The following is a 12,500-nucleotide window of genomic DNA, read 5'->3' on the forward strand; positions in this document are numbered from 1 at the left end:
GCTGGGACGGGATTCACCCGAACGAAGCGGCCCAAGCCCGAGAACACGGACGAGAAACGGGAAAGATCCGGGAGGCGGGGCGGGGGGGGGGGGGGTTCCACGGATGGTGAGGTCACAAGCCAGGAGCCCTCCGATAACACCTTAAGCCCAGTTGGGCAGCAGGAGGGTGCCTGCCTGCCTGCCTGCCTGCCTGCCTGCCTGCCTGCCTGCCTGCAAACTCAGTCAATATCCAATATCAAAGGGGAGGAACGGGGAAGGGAGAGAGGGAGGGAGGGAGGGAGGGAAGGAGGGAGGGAGGGAGGGAGGGAGGGAGGGAGGGAGGGAGGGAGGGAGGGAGGGAGGGAGGGAGGGAGCAGAATAGCGGAACAGACCGAGAGCGAGCACGTCTCCCAGAGAGAACGGAGGCCTTCGTCGATGAGTTGATGAAGGAGCCAACGAACATCGTCCCCAAACTTCGCAGGGTCCTTTCAGGAAAACCATAAACCCGCACAGACAGGGAAAGGGGAGGGTAGAGCAGAGCGGGGAGGTGAGCGCGGGAGAGCGGGACGACAGGAAGACAGACAGAAAGACAGAACGGCAGAAAGAAGGAAAGAGAGAAAGAAAAAAGAAAGAGGGGGTCAGGCAGGGAGGGAAGGAGTGAGGGAGAACACAGAGAGGCTTCTTCTGACAAACACAGAGTAGGTGCGCGGGTCACGCACTCACAGCACAAGTCTGAAAACCCACGGAGAAAGTTGAAAACAAGATGGGGAGAACGTGTGTACTCGCCCATCACTAAATCAAAGGAAAGGGCTGGGAACGTGGCTTAGTAGTACAGTGCTTGCCTAGCATGCACGAAACCCTGGGTTCGATTCCTCAGCACTACATAAAAAGCCAGAAGCGGCACTGTGTGGTTCAAGAGGTAGAGTGCCAGCCTTGAGCAAAAAATGAGCCAGGGAGGGACATTGTTCAGGCCCTGAGTCCCAAGTCCCACTACTGGCAAAAGGGAGGGGGAGGGAGAGAGAGAGAGAGAGAGAGAGAGAGAGAGAGAGAGAGAGAGAGAGAGAGAGAGAGAGAGAGAGAGAGAGGAGAGAAAGACAGACAGACAGACGGAAAGGAAAGGAAAGGAAAGGAAAGGAAAGGAAAGGAAAGGAAAGGAAAGGAAAGGAAAGGAAAGGAAAGGAAAGGAAAGGAAAAGGAAAAGGAAAAGGAAAAGGAAAGGAACAAAAATCAAAGTTAAACCAAACCAAACCAGAGCAGCTGCTGGGGAACGGGGAGGGGTGGAACTACACTATGCCCTGCCCAACCTCTCCTCCATGTGCTCCGACTTCGGTCCAGACAGCTAGGCTTTTCTAATCGGCTCCTCTGTAGCAGGATTCGGGGCAAGGGGCAATGAATCGAAATCATACAGGCATATGTTTCAGGATGGAGGCACGGCTCAAATGAAAGCGCTGCCAGCCCGCCCTGCCAGCCAAGTAAGAAGACCCTGACAGGTTCGATTCCCGGCAGCACTGGTGGTACGGTGGAGTCGGTCCACAAAGCCTCCGGGGACGCGCGGTGCGCGGCGGCGGCGGCGGCTGGAGTTTCCGCAGCAGTTATGCACACACGAGTAAGCGGCGGGGTCGGTGGGCAGTATGACACTTGTCAACTGCATTGCCACTCACGTGCCGTGCCTTTGGAGGGGGGCAGCGGGGAGTGAGTGGAAATCCAGGAGAAACGCACACACCACACAAACCCGCCCAAGCAGAGTGGAGGGGGAGGGAGGGGTTCCTATGTCGCTGGGGTGAAGGATGGATTGCTAGATAGCACAGTCCCGGTGGCCTTTATTTGGGGTCCACAAAGGGACGTATGCAGAAACGCAGGGTTGCAGGGGCGGGGGGGGGGGGTCCGCATCGCAGGAGGGGTATAGTGTCAGAGCCTGGGGCATGCCAAACACCCCAGTCCATCAAAAACAGGTAGAGCGCCTGTGCGCCTGTGAGTCTGTGCGCCTATCCACAAGGGAAGTTCACTCGTTCAGTTAGAAGTTCACTCGTTCAGTTAGCAAAAGAACAAAAATTAGGCCATTTGCAGGGAAATGGACGGACGGATGGATGGATGTGTGTGTGTGTGTGTGTGTGTGTGTGTGTGAGAGAGAGAGAGAGAGAGAGAGAGAGAGAGAGAGAGAGAGAGAGAGACAGACAGAGACAGACAGACAGACAGACAGACAGACAGACAGACAGAACCTAGACCAAGCAAGGGAAGCCCAAACTCAGAAATACAGACAGCAGACAAACAGACGAGGGCGCGTGTACATTTTCTCTCATACGAGCATGCTAGATCAAAACTCTAACCTATACAAGACTCTAGACAATCACAGTCTGTCAGAAGGTGTAACTCCTGTGAACATTCACGATACTGCACATAGGACGTGTTATCCAAAGGAATGACAGGGACGTCGGACCCTGGGTTTTCTGTTGGCATTTCTGGCAGCGGCGGGGCGGCGTTTCGTCGAGCTTTGAGTCTGTCTTTTCCTTTTTAACTGGGACAAGGGTAGGGGCGCAGAAATTGAGCCAAGTAGGGTGAACAAATGCATCCGTGGTACATGGCAAGCACCATATGGAAAGTTACCTGTGCAGTTTGTGAGCAGGGATGGGAGGCGGGAGCCGGGGGAGCAAGCAAAAGAAGGGGTAGAAGGGGTAGGAGAAAAGAAAGGAGGGGAATACGGGAGGGAGGGAGGGAGGGAGAACACTAAGGAAATGTACTGATTACTGCACTTATGAGATGTTAAGCCCTCTTTGCAATACCTTGAGATCATAGAACTACGGAACCAGTTTAAGGGGGGGGGGGGGGAACCCTCCTTGTAAATATAAAGGCGCCATTTAGCCATCGGACACCTCACCCAGACAGACCCCTTTCCTTGAAAGTGTGATAGGAAACCGTCTGTCCCTCCGTCCCTCCGCCCCACGCCCGTGCCTCCCTGCCTTCATCCCTCTCTCTCCCTCTCCGAGTAGATAGGATCAGATTACAGGCACGGGACACTGGACCCCCGACTCCAAGAAAGTTTCCCTGTTCGCTGATGTTGTTTCCCTTTAAACAAAACAGCAGAAGAGAGCCGGTGCTGCCACGTCACTACTCTCGCGAGAGTCTCCCGTCACCATTCTTGGCCATCAGCCCGCCGTTCCGCACATTGTCCGTTAGGTGGCGCCCCAGGAAAAGGAACAACGGCCGACCCAAGAACAATCAAGAGAAAACAGGCATCGGAAGGGCCCCGGGGTGCGAGTGGGGAGAAAGGCGCCGATTGATTTTTCACTCACTCACTCACTCACTTCACAGCATGGGGGAGGAGGGGGACCCGAAACCAACCAAACGAACAAGCAAAAATATCAAAACCACTTTCCCAGCTGGACACGTGAACGAGCTGACCGTCAGTCTTCCCTCCTCGGGGCCCACAGTCAGTTCCTCCGTGGAGGTGTCTCTTCACCACCCGAAGAATCCTACCCGATGGAGGAGGCCTGCTGCGGGGGATGGCACAGGCACGCACGCACGCAGGACCTCACCGCAGCTCAGTGCCTAGATGCCTCTGACCCCCATGATCACGAGAGGTCTTTTCCCTTTCTCCTTTGTTGCTGTGGTCATGTTTGTCTGTCCTGTTTGGTTTAGTTTAGTTTTGTTTTGTTCCTTTATCCGTGTCTGGGAGGGGCACAGAAGTGGAGGGACTAAGGGTGAACAAATGCTAAGGAGGTACTCTCTACGCAGTGTATTGGAAATGCATTACACAACTTGTGGGTGAAGACAGGAGGGAAAGGCCTGTGAGAGAGCCAGGGAAGGAGTGACACTGTCCCAAAAGAAATGTACTGGGTGGTTCTGGGGAATCTACTCTCCTTGTAACTGCAACCCACTCTTTTGTGCCTTCTGGGACTTGGACTCAGGTCCTGGGCACTGTCCCCGAGCTTCCCTGTGCTAGCATTCTATAGCATTTGAGCCACAGTGACACTTCTGGCCTTTTATTATTATTTTTTCTCTGTGTGTGTGGTACTGAGGAATGGAACCCGGGGGCTTCATGCATGCTAAGAAGGCCCTCTACTACTGCTGAGGCACATTCCTGCCCCCTGTAAGATTCTGTCACTATTATCAGCCTTTTTTTTTTTTTTAATTAAATTTTATCTACAAGCTGTCATGCAAAGGGGGTGCAGTAACATAGTAAGGCAGTGACTACATTTCATTTCTCGTGATATCTCACACCCTCATTTTTCTTTCCCTTCCCTAGACCAGGTAGGCATATAGACAATATGTAGCGTACCAAAATCATACACAGTAAACAAGTAGGAAATTCACGTAGAATCAGTCTTGTTTTTTCTTTCTAAACACGACACGGAGGAGAAATTATTCCTAAGGAATAGGTTTCCCTTAAAAGTATATACTCCCTTAAAAGTATACCCGAGCCCGTGCCAAGTTATCTGTGTATTTCTAAACTAGAGTTATCTGAGGGGCAGCGAAGGACCGTAAGCCACTTCTGCCGTGGCAGCATTAAAGCAAGAAAGCGACGCAAAGTACCTTCTCATTAACACACGTTCACTTATAAATCTGCACACAGAGGACATTAAACTTTACTAATGCACCGAACTGCGATTAACCTACGAAGGAGGCAAAATAGGAAAATCGGGGATAGAAAGTTTGGTTCATCTTCACCCAGTAGACCTTCTAAAGCTAAAGTGACATGAGTAACCCACAAATGTTTGTTGTGAAAATGCATACATACATACATACATACATACATACATACATACATACATACATACATACAGGAGTAGATGGAATAAAATATGATGTCCTTCTTTTAAAAAAAAAAAAAATGCCCAAAAGCCAGGAGTGGAGCTGTAGCTCAGCTGGTAGAAGAACCCTAGTCTCCAGGGGAAAAAAAGCTCAGGGAGACCACCTAGGCCCCAGAGGCATCTTAGGGCCCCATACCAAGAGTGACTGGAGATTCTTTGATTCCTGCGCCACGTTTCTAACAAACACAGATGTTTCTCCTGTCATTCCTTTGGAGGGAAGGGTAGAGGGAGAGGCAGGGGCAGGGGCAGGGGCAGGGGCAGAGGCAGAGGCACAGGCAGGCCCTGGCCTGACCTGGGCAAGAAGACAAGACAAGGCCCTTGACCTCCTTCCCCCCTTCCCCTTCTCTCTCCTCACTCCAGAGAAATCAGCCACAGGACATCACACACTCACAGTGATGGAGGGGCCTAGGGCAGAGTCCGGGCATGCCAGCCACCCCCATTCTGTGCCCGGAGCGACACTCCACCGGCAGGGGGCGGGTGGTAGCAGCAGTCTGACAAGTTTCAGCTAGGAGGAAGTCAGTCGTTTGCTGCCGCAGGGGGTGGCGGGGGAGAGAGGTGAGGGAGGTGAGCCCGGCAGAAAGGAAAATACCAGAAAAGGCTGACTTTAGGACCAAAGAGGCCAATTTCATAAACACAGAGGGAAGGGTGAGCCATTTCCCTGTGGCGTGCACGTGTCTGTGTGTGTGTGTGTGTGTGTGTGTGTGTGTGTGTGTGTGTGTGTGTGTGTGTGTACAAAGTTAGAAGTGCTGAGGGCTGTGCCGCCCCGCCCCCACCCGGCCAGAGAGCTCTGCTCTGTGTAAACTCGGGGTGGGGGTGGGCCGAAGGCTAGCCGAGCAATCCGCTCCTCCTGGAACTCTAGGCCACTTTCCTTTGTCTTGTAAATGTTCCCATGGCAACGGCTTAACAGCCCTGCTGATAAAAGGGAAAAGGGAAAAGGGAAAAGGGAAAAGGGAAAGGGGCTGGGGGGGGGGGGTGGGGACGAAGGAGGAGAAGAAGAAGAAGAAGAAGAAGAAGAAGAAGGAGGAGGAGGAGGAGGAGGAGGAGGAGGAGGAGGAGGAGGAGGAGGAGGAGGAGGAGGAGGGAGGGAGGGAGGAAGGAAGGAAGGAAGGAAGGAAGGAAGGAAGGAAGGAAGGAAGGAAGGAAGGAAGGAAAAAAAACGCCTGGCAGGCCGCAGTTGAGGCCCTGAATTCAATGGCCACTAACTAAATAAAACGGTTTTAAGAAAATATTAACGAAGAGTCCTAGGCATGGGGTGAGCAGGCCTAGGCCCCACCTATGAGATGTGTGTGGTGGGGAGGGGGTGCTGTGTTCCATTCCCAGAAAGAACCACCAGGAATTCAGAGACAAGACACCTTCCTAGTGAATGAATGAATGGGTGAGTGACTCCAGTGAAGGCACAGACACATCCACCTATTTTGTTTGCCTTTCAGTCCTGCTACCTGTTAGCATAATCACCCTCGTTTTAGGCAGACAGCCTGCCTTCCTCTTGGGTGACCCACAAACCAGGCCCGCCCGGTGACAGTCACCGGTTCCCACCCAACCTGTTGTTGCACCGCAAGCATGTTCTGCCCCGGTCCCTCGGCTATTTCTAGTGCCCAGATACAAAAAGTAGCGTCCCACCTAAGTGCCAAGACCTACAATGTTTTCACAGTCGCCCATTCCCACCTGCAACACACATACCCCCAACCCTAAAAGCATCAGCGACCTATTTCTGTCACAGTCAGGATGCCAATTCCCCGTCCCAGAGCTGTATTTCTAATGTTTAGGTAGTAGCTACAGAAGGTATAGTCCGAGCCTATGTGTCAGAGAGAGGATGCCGCCCCCCCCCCCAAAAAAAAAAAAAAAGCTGGCTATAAATCATCTGAAGAATGTCCTGTCCCAGATGTCTGGTATGTCCAGTGCCCAGCTGTAACAACATAAGACTTGCCTTTCCCAGCCCCTTCTGCCTTCAGCCTCCCTGATACTGTATCACTAGCCCCCTGACTGAAACATTTTAAAATGTTTCTTTCTTCCACAAGACTGTGTGTCCATATGGTTTCTGGGCTGGTGCTTATACTACCAACAACTGTTTAAACACACACACACACACACACACACACACACACACACACACACAATGTCAAAGCCCACCCATAGGTACAACCATGAATGGAAAGCACCCACAGGGTTATCTTTTAAATCCTGTTAGAAGCTCAAGCTACATAGTTACTTTGTTTCTTTTTTCTCCTTGTCTTTTCAGGGTTTGGCTTTCCTTTCTGCAGGTAGCCCTTAAGCACTGTGCGCCTCCCTGTCTGTTTCTCCCCTAAGAGGATGTATATCTTGTTTTGGCGTTCCACTGTGCGTGCGTGTCCAGAGCAGCTTCATAAAACAGGTCGAGATTACTTCTCCAAGGAGCCAAAGCCCCCCTTTGCAATCCCACCATGAAGTGGTCGCAGTGGCCTGGTTTGAGTGTAGGCATCAACTAAAAAATTACCTCCTTTAGCTTGTGCTTTTATTTCTCCTCTTTTCTTTTCCTTCCTAAGACTCCAAGCCCCCCAATCCCCCACCCCCGTATCCCAGAGCTCTCTATCTCTCACCTTTTCTTTCTCTGTAGTTTGAGCCCTGACTTGTATAACCCCATGAATCTCTGTGTCTTTTTTCTTTTTCTTTTCTTTTCTTCTCTCTCTCTCTCTCTCTCTCTCTCTCTCTCTCTCTCTCTCTCTCTCTCTCTCTCTCTCTCTCTCTCTCTCTCTGAGATCTGGTAACCTGGTGGAGATAAAAACTTAGGAAGAAGGGACTCTGGGGCTATCCCAGACGAAACCCCAAATGTTATGCCGAGTCGCGAGACCACCAAGAAGGCCACCGAGACTCAGAAGTTCCGAAATGAATGCAAAAGCAAGGCAAGACTTTATTCAAGTGGGTGGCGTGGCGGCTCGGGCCTCATCTTACCCGACACCCCCCCCCCCCCCTCCGACATAGCGGAGGTTAGGAGGAAGCCAGGAGCTGCGATTGCACAGGGCTTATAAAGGCAAAAAACAAAGTTACAGCAGTCAGGTGTTCAAGCAAGCACGATTAGGGCTCAGGGCTCGCGATGCATTCTTGTGGCGGTTAGAGTTAAGCATTCCCAGGCGGTTGGAGTTCTTGACCGGGTAGGCCCTAATAAGCGTGCCCTGGGTTTGCTCATAGTTTAAGCAGACAACAAAACGGGGGCTGCCTGAAAATGGGGTTTATTTTAACTCTTCATTCCACCCTTCGAAGAGAGGATGAAAAGGGAGGGAGGAAAGGAGGTAAGTAGGCAGAGAGAGAGAGAGAGAGAGAGAGAGAGAGAGAGAGAGAGAGAGAGAGAGAGACAGACAGACAGACAGACAGAGACAGAGACAGAGATAGAGACAGACAGACAGAGACTGTGAGTGAGAAACAGGAGCTACTCCACATTAATTATATTTATTTATTTATCTACCTACCTACTTTATTGATTTATTTTTGCCATTCCTGGGGCTTGAACTCAGGGCCTGGGCACTGTCCCTGAGCTGCTTTGGCTCAAGGATAACCATCTACCACTTGAGCCACAGTGCCAATTCTGTTTATGTGTTACTGAGGCCTAGGACCAGGGCCTCAGGTAGGTTAGATAAGCAAGCACTTTACCATTAAGCCACATTCCCAGCCCCCCACCCCCTGCATTCTTTAATAGAACTGTCTTGTTTGAGTGAGAAGTGAAGCCAGATAGCCTGGGGCTTGGTTATCACGCCTGAGGCCCTGGGTTGGATTCCTTAGTAACACACACACACACACACACACACACACACACACACACACACACACACACACTGTATTCATGCCCACATGAGCTAAAGAAAATGTAAAGTCAATTTAAGGCCTTGCTTCTCTGTTTTGAACATTAATGCTCGTGAGCAAAATGGATGCCAGCTGCGAGAGAGAGAGAGAGAGAGAGAGAGAGAGAGAGAGAGAGAGAGAGAGAGAGAGAGAGAGGAAGGAAGGAAGGAAGGAAGGAAGGAAGGAAGGAAGGAAGGAAGGAAGGAAGGAAGGAAGGAGAAGCTGTCGGTTAGAATCCTTAGCACAACATAAACAGAAAAAAGGGGGAAGTGGAGTGGAGTTCTGGCTCAAGAGGTAGCCTTGAGCTAAAGAAAAAGGAAAAGAAAAAATTAACAAGAGCAGCAGCAGCAGCAGCAGCAGCAGCAGCAGCAGCAGCAGCAGCCAGTGTTCCATCCTTTAGTCCAAGACCCAGGACTGAAAAAAAGGTGTGGGACTGAAAACAATTTGCTCAGACAGACTTGAATTAGCAGCGTGTGATGCAAGGGTTGTCACAAGCTCAGGGATCATCACAGTACTGTACAGCAGCACCGATGGCTCCAGGCGGGCGGGCAGGAAGGCAGGCAAAGCAGAACTCGGTTCGGCCACGTTCCGGGGCTAGCGAAATCGCAGAGAGAGCTGTCGCTTCACTTGCTCCCTTGCTCTCTCGCTCCCTAGCTCGCTCCGTCCCCGCCCGCCGGCTTGCTTCCCCTCCCTTCCCCCCCCCCCCCACCCGTGCAATGGTACGACGGTGAGCGCGCGCCATCTAGTGTCCGCTTTCTGTAACCACAGTGCTTGTGAACACCAGTTTCCTCCCATGAAATGAATGAATGAACCACAGGCTTCCTACTCAGCCCGTGGGTTGATGCTTTACTAGCGAGCGAGGCCTCGGTGGAAAAAACGGCCACATGGCCTTCTCTTCCAGGGCGGGCGGCTGCACTGCCAGCCGTTTCAGCGAATGACGTGATCATCCAAGAAAATGAAAATAATCAATTCTTGTGCTCGGTGGGCTGTGTGCTTGGCGGGTGTCAGTCATTCAGCGCCGTGCCCCGCTGGCCCTACGTGTTGCATGGCGTCCGGTCCGTCCCCGAGTTCCTTCCCTTGTGCGTGGACAGACGGACGAACGGACGCACGGATGCACGGACGGACGGACGGACGGACCGACCGACCGACCGACCGACCGACCGACCACAGATGGCTTTCCACACAAACACATCCCATGTACTTTGCCTAGCTCGGCCCCCCCCCCCCCCCGACTCACACGCAAGCTGTTTGGGGTCTTAGGACTGGCAAAAGGAAAAAAGAAAGAGAGAAAAAAAAAAAAAAAGGAAAGAATCGGAAATAAATCAAGGTGAAGCCAAGGGGCACTGAATAGACATCAGCAATTACTGGGCAGAAAGGAAGTTCATTGCCTCACGTAGCAAAAGTAGGAAGAGGATTATGAATGAAAATCATAGCCGGTGAACTTGCTCAGGCAGTGAAGATGGGATTATTGGAGGACACAGAAGAGATGAGTGAAAAAACAGGGTGTACCAAAGAGAGAAGATACTTTATGTAGTGAAAAACCAAATGAACATTGTTCCTAAATGTAACCGAGTGACCCACCGACCACAGACAGACAGACAGACAGACAGACAGACAGACAGACAGACAGACAGACGCACGCACGCACGCACGCACGCACGCACACACATACGCAAGCCGGCGCGCCCGCGCCCCCACCCGCGCAGCCTCCCCCCCAAAATCATCCCCCTGCCCTAGCCCCCTCCCCTCCCCTCCCTTCCCCCCCCTGCCCAATTTAGAAACCTAGCATCAGAAATCCAATCCCCTTTCAACCTTGAAGTGTCATACAAACAAGCAAAACGCAGTGAGATTCAAGCAGAACTTTTATTTTGTTATGAGGGGTGGGGAGGGCTGTGAAGTTGGGGAGGGGCAGGGGACCGGGGACCGGGGACCGGGGACCGGGGACCGCGGATCGCGGGGACCGGGACAGCAGGAGGAGTCTCGCCTTCGATCTCTCCTGCTGTAGGCACATCACTGGTGCACTCACTGGATGGGATTCACGGCTGGCTTTGCTTGAGTGTTGAGGGCTGAGGGCTTTAGGCATCTCTACCTGGTCGGGCGTTGGATCCATCCATCCTTCCCTGCTGGGTTGGTTGAGAGATAAAAGAGATGTTATTAGGAGGTGCAGCGTCATCAGTCCCGCCCCTCCCCCCCCTTCTTTTTAAGTTTCGCAGGAAAATACCAGCTTGTCAGGGAGTGGAGCATCTCAGTTCAGGAAAGAACAGAGCTGTCTGTATGTAACCACACACACAGGCGCACACATGCACATCTCCTTGAAATGTATGTGTGCTCCCACCTCTCCCACAAAGAAAATCTGTGGCGGGGATGGGGGGGGGGGTCGTTGCGGGGCAGTGAATGTGTGAGTGAAGAAGGAGTTAGTCAAGGTGCCCGCTGCCGCATCGCGCCCGCCCCTCCTCTGACCCAGAGGCCGCGGCCGCCGCCGCCCCGCCGCCTACGTATGCCCACCGCCCCCCCCCAACCCCCTGCCGAGCCATCCGGCAGTGAAAAGGAATCCTGAATGGGGGGGGGGGGCGAGGATTAAAGAAAAGGAAAAATACAAGACAAGAGAAAAAAGACAAGAGGCAAAGATGGGGTACGGGAGGTCTGCATCTCGAGATTGAAACTCAAGACTGCAGCCCCGTTTATTCTTAACATCCAGCTTTTTATGCGGTTTGGGAACCAGGGAAAGGCATAGGGTTACCAAAGTTTAAGAAAATAAGAAAGCTTTTAGGTCGGTAAATAAGAGGAGGCAATAAAACAAGGCTGAATGGTAAACATAAACCAGGCGCCTATGGACACAGTAAAACATCTTGGTAAGTGCTGGCTGTCAATTAAGCCAAATCTTACCGCATTCCTTGTGATAACAGCACAGCCAGAGGTCAGGATGAGCTTAGCTGCTAGCTCGGCAATGAAAGGAAAACATTGTCTCGGATGCCACCCAACTGGTCGACCTCATTAGAAATAAAAATAAAAACAAAAAGATTAGCTCTAGCTAGATAAATAAATGAATGAATGAATGAATGAATGAATGTGGAGAGGAGGACAGTGCGCGCAGGAGCAAAGGTAAACAGCAGACAGACCTGAATCTTTATCATTACGAGCTAGTAAAGGAATCAAAACAAAACAACAACAAAAAAAAAACGTACAACTGGTCGACCTCAGAACTTTGTTCAGTTTGTCTTGGCGATGGATAATGCGTATTAAAAAAAAGTAATAATTGACAACTGGTCGACCTCAGGACTTTGTTCAGTTTGCCTCGGCGACAGTGAATGGGCTGGCAACTGGTCGACCTCATTAGAAATAAAAACCAAAAGATTAGATAGACAAATAAATAAATAAATAAATAAATAAATAAATAAATAAATAAATAAATAAATAAATGTGGAGAGAAGGGCAGTGCGGGCAGGAGCAAAGGTAAAGGTAAACAGCAGACAGACCTGAATCCTTATCTTTATAAGGTCGACCTCAGAACTTTGTTCAGTTTGTCTCGGTGACGGATAATGGAAGGAAGGGCAGGCAACTGGTCGACTTCATTTAAATAAACAAATAAAAAATAAGATAAACTCTCAGGAATAGATAAATAATAACAAAAAAAATTGTAAAGTGGAGAAAGCGAGAGCGCGCGAATGCACTCAAGCAAACACAAACAGCACAGCACGATGCGTATTTTTTTTTTAATTGACAAAATAAATCAAAAATAAAAATAAGTGGAAAAGGCGAGAGTGCGCGAGCACACAGGAGCAAAGACAAGCAGCGCAGCTTGATGCGTAGTAAAAAAAATAATAAATAGACAACTGGTCGACCTCATTAGAAATAAAAACCCAAAAGATTAGATAGACAAACAAACAAACACATTAGATA

This window comes from Perognathus longimembris, unplaced genomic scaffold (assembly GCF_023159225.1).
Source record: "Perognathus longimembris pacificus isolate PPM17 unplaced genomic scaffold, ASM2315922v1 HiC_scaffold_4333, whole genome shotgun sequence".
Classification (NCBI taxonomy): domain Eukaryota; kingdom Metazoa; phylum Chordata; class Mammalia; order Rodentia; family Heteromyidae; genus Perognathus; species Perognathus longimembris.